This window comes from Pan paniscus, chromosome Y (assembly GCF_029289425.2).
Source record: "Pan paniscus chromosome Y, NHGRI_mPanPan1-v2.0_pri, whole genome shotgun sequence".
NCBI lineage: Eukaryota > Metazoa > Chordata > Mammalia > Primates > Hominidae > Pan > Pan paniscus.
Genome location: NC_073273.2, coordinates 9,789,022 through 9,794,127, shown reverse-complemented (window position 1 = coordinate 9,794,127; position 5,106 = coordinate 9,789,022). Strand labels below are relative to the sequence as shown.

Sequence of the window (5,106 nt, the reverse complement as noted above, 5' to 3'; positions counted from 1 at the left end):
TTTCAATTGACCTGTCTGAGTTTTGCTGCTTGACCACTTCTGTTGTAAGTGCTGTCAATTGCATTTTTTATTTTGTTGTGTTTTATTCTTCAAGATTTCTGTTTGTTTTTTCCTCCCATTATTTCAGTCTCTCGGGTGAGTTTCTCTGATAAATTTCGGAATTCTTTGTGTTTTGCTGAAGTCCACCGCATTGTCATAAAATAACTATTTTAAATTCCTTTTCGGGCCATGTGTCCATGCACATCTCTTTTGGGTCAGTCACCACTGGCACCTTACTTTGACCTCTTGATGTCATGTTTTTCTCATTGATCCTAATCCTTGTGACTATGCATGGAAATCTGCGCAGTGATGTAGGTGCCTAATTCAGTGTTCATGGTTTGGCTTTGTTTGGATGCTTTCTCCCACAGTAAGCCTGTCCGGAGATTCAGGGCAAGGAGAAGAAGGAAATTAAGGTCTTTAAGCCTATGATAACTTCAGCCCTGGTAGCACTAGGGGAAACACTAATGAGCAGATTTTCATGGCTGGATTAATTTATACACAAAGCTGACTCAGTGCCAGGTTGTACCTGTAGCACACAGTTGAGCACTTGGTGCACTCAAGGCCTGTAGCTTCCATGGTCTGCCCTCTGCTCCTTATTCGGGGCCTGAGGTTACAGTAGTCAATCAGCAGGAATATTGACTGGAACTCAAGTCCATTCGGCTGAGGTCATAGTTTCTAGTCTGTTGCTGCGGTTGGTCTGCAAGATTACCCCTGGGTATCAGCCTCCCAAAGTGCTGGGGTCAGGGGACAGGCAAATCAAAGTCCCAAGGCAAAAAGGTCCTATGCCTACTTCCTTTGCCCAAGGAATCCTCCAACCTCCACCTACTGAGTAGTAGAGACTACAGGCATGTGCAGCTATGCCTGGCTAATATTTTTTGGGTTTTGCTTTTGTTGGGCTCAAGTGATCTACTCACCTCAGCTTCCTAAAGTGCTAGGATTAAGGGTATGAGTTACTACACCCAGCTAAAATTTACTTTCTAAAATTTAATTTTTAGGTCATTTATTTTTATTCAGTCTTATTTCTGATAAATGCAATTAAGCATGTTATTGCTTTAGTTTCTCTCTGGGTATTCCTGAAGGAATAAATGAACTCTTGATATTCATTTTCTAAATGGTGTTAGAAAATGAATAATTACTTTAGATGAGTAATGACTATATGGCCTCTTTTTGTTTTCTGGCTTCATTTCATTGTGTATGAAGAGTGTATTTTTTAACCCACCTGTTTATGGGAAATGAAATTTTACTCTTTCAACTGAAGGTAGTACAAAATTGTTTAAACTGATTATTCAACTACTTCATAATTTTGACTTTGTTCCTTTTGCATATTAGTCTAATTATTGGGAGAACAATGTCAAAATTAAATTAATTTGCTTATTAAAAACTTTCTGATAAAATTACATGAATACACACAAACAAAAACATGCACACTCATACCACCTAATTTCTAAAATGTTTAATTTTTCTGCTTCTCTGATACCTTGTATTTTGTCACTCAGAAAAATCTGTCAGCTCCACTTCCAGGATTTACTTTAACTGCACAGCTTATTTCTATTTCCCTTTATCACCATAGTCGAAAACACAGTTTACATTATATTTGCCTCCACTTTGCATTGTAATTTCCTCTTTACACTCTAGCTTTCTATGAAAAGGTAACTACCTTTTCAAAATCTAATCAGGTAATTTTGCTTTTTCTTAATTGAGACTTCTTTCTATGTGCTTTCACACCTTATAGTATCAGATATGAATGTCTCTATCCAATTGCATGTGTTCCAGTTATTTTTTTTTATTGGGGGGATGTGTATATACATTTACAAACATGGGTATGTATGTAATTACTTATTATTTGTTTTTCCCATGTGTAATATAGGTTTTGCATGCATATATTTACTAAATCCCTGATAATGTAAAATTAACAATTTTTTTCTTTTTTTAAGTAAATTATTTTCTGAAGGATGCGGGTTGGGAGGAATATACCTTAACATGGAAACTTTAAAAGAGAAAGTGGTCATTACTAATGAAAATTATTCTCTAACATTTTCTTGTTTATCTTTAGTAGCATTGCTGATGACATGTTTCCTCTTACCACTTGTGTATGCAGCCATTCACTGCAATACACTGGCCATCCATACCAGCAACGACTTTGCTGACATTAAGCTACAAGCGATAAAATTCATCTGTCATGATACAGTGTTCCTTGGTGATTATCTCACGTGTAGTGACTCTGGAATTTTTTCCTGCATCTCTGAAACAGAGGAGCCTACCATTACTATTAATCATATATTTTGTATTATTATTGGCACCATGGCTGGAGTTTTGGAAAAGTGGAGCTCATCTTCATAACAACACAGAAAATAATTCCAGCATGGTGGGTACATACGGATGCTTACCTTAATCATGCTACTGTATGCTGCTATCAACTTCTCCGGCTGGTCAGCACTGAAACTGCAGCTCTCAAATGAGGAAGTAATTGACAAGAGACTGAGGTGGGCCATAGAATCCTACACTACAGCTTCTAGTTTTTAGAAAATGTGATAATAATATTGATATTTATGTTCTTTGGAGGGAAAATTTCACTGAAGTCTTGTGACTCATTAATTGCCATGTAGATCATCATAACCTAACTATTAGCCATTGGCTTTATGCTCCTCTTCTGTCAGTATTTGCACCCAAGGTGGTCAAGCAAATTTTTGTGAGGACATACTGAAAATCATTCAGAAGCACTGTGATATTGTGTAAACATCTGGAGAAAACTCAATTAAAAGAATAAAAATAAGCAGCTGAGGAATTAATATCACTCATGGAGAAGGGTTTGATATTTTCAATAAAAAACGTATGCAATATCCATAAACTATCCATATATACTTTCACAGAACAAAGAGTAAAGAGGCTGAATATGACATTACAAAGATACTCATAAAAATTATAAACAGCAAAACCTTGGAAGTAGCTTCCAATAAGATTGATCTTTCTCCTGTGACTATGCATAAGTAATTTTTGTTTTCTTAAATATAATTGTACAACTTATTAAACAAAACAAAATAAAAAATCCATCTCTGTCCAAAAACTGAGCAGAAAAAATAACCATAATGAATTTTTCACCTAGTATATTTTTGGTACCTATGTTTTTAATTTAACAAGTGTTTGTAATCTAGCACATATATTATCAGAGAACATTTTCTTTTCAGAAAGAGTACTTACCGCAGATTTCATTCTGTACTTAAGAAGAGCCTGAAACAGAAGTCTTTTGAGTACAATCCTACTTATACTAATTTAAGATATCGAAAGTCTTTCTCATTAAACCTTGACTAACAGAAAGCAACTCATATTAATACATCTTAAAGGACAAAACCTGTTCTATTAAGAGGAAATACTCAGGTTAATAATTTAAAATACAAATTTACATTCCTACCAATAGTGCACAAGAATTATCTGTGCTCTACATTCTCAAAAACACTTGTCATCTTTCATCTTGATAATAATAGGCATTCCAACATGTGTAAGAGGAGAGCTCATTGTTGATTTTAATTTGCATTTCCCTGATGATTGGTGGTGTTGAGCATCTTTAAGTATACAGTTGTTCAGAAATTAGCTGGGCAAAGTAGCGTACATTTTTAATCCCAGCTACTAGGGAGGCTGAGGCAGAATTGCTGGAAACCAGTGGGTAGAAGACTCAGCGAGCTAAGATCACACCACTGCACTCCAGGCTGGATGACAGAGTGAGAATCGAAATGAAATCAATCCATCCATCAATCCATCAAACAATCAATCAATCCATCAAACAATCAATCAATATTCAATATAGAGTTGTTGGCTAGTTATAGGTCTTCTTTAGTGAAATATAAATTTAGGTCTTTGACCATATTTAATAGGCTTAGTTTTGTTGTTGTTGTTGTTGTTAAATTGCTTGAGTTCCTTGTATGTATTTATTATTCACCCTTTATCATATACATGGTTTGCAGATATTTTCTGCAAGTGTTTGGGTTGTCTCTTCACTCTACTATTTGTTTTCCTTTTCCCTTTGCTGTGCAGAAACATTTTAGTTTGATATAACGTGATTCAATTGTTTTTTGTTGTGCTTTTGTATTCTGTGCTTTTGAGGCCATAGCGTTGAGGTTTCAAAAATAAAATTAAATTAAAAATAGAATTAACACATGATCCAACTACTCTACTTCAGAATGTGTACTCAAGGGATATAAAATTAGCATGTCAGAAAGATATCTGCAGTCCTATATTCATCTCAGCGTTATTCATAATAGCCAAGATATGGTAACAACCCAAGTGCTCATCAACAGATCAACAGAAAAAGTGTGGCACATATACACAATGAGATATACTATACAGCCTTAAAAAAGGAGGAAGTTTTATTATACATTTGTGACCAAATGAATGGAATTGGAAGATACTATGCTTAGTGTACTAAGAGAGGCACAGAAAGACTAGTAAAGAATGATCACAATTATATGTAAAATCTAAAAAAGTTGAACTCATTCAAACTGTGAATATGCCAGCTGTGGTGGCTCATGCCTGTAACTTCAGCACGTTGGGAGGATGAGGTGGTTGGATCACTTGAGGTCAGAAGTTTGAGGCCACAGTGAGCCATAGCTGTGTCAATGTACTCCAGCCCGGGCAATGCAACAAGGCCCTGACTCTTTATACAAATACACAAAATGTAGTCAGAGATTGGAGTGTGGGGTGGAGATGGCAGTGGATAGAGAAATGGGATGTGTTCATCAAAGGGTAACAAATTTCAGTGAGATAGGAAGAAGTTCTGGTGATCCGTTGCACAGAATGGTGACCACAGTTAATGAATGCCAACTTCAAAATTGCTTAATTAAAAAAAAAAAGGGCAGGCATGGTGGCCCAAGTCTGAAATCCCAGCACTTTGGGTAGACATGGTGGGAGGATCACTAGTGGTCAGGAGTTCGAGACCAGCCTGGCCAAAGTGAAGAAACACTGTTTCTACTGAAAATATAAAAATTAGTCAGGTTTGGTGGCATGTGCATGTCATCCCAGCTACTCGAGTGGCTGAGGCAAAAGAATAACTTCAACTCAGGAGGTGGCAGTTGA

General features: G+C 36.2%; 1 pseudogene; it reads left to right on the top strand.

Moving 5' to 3' along the window:
* Positions 1-2,081: 2,081 nt before the first annotated feature.
* On the top strand, positions 2,082-2,562 carry LOC129395678 (testis-specific XK-related protein, Y-linked-like; annotated as a pseudogene).
* The last annotated feature ends 2,544 nt before the right edge of the window (positions 2,563-5,106 follow it).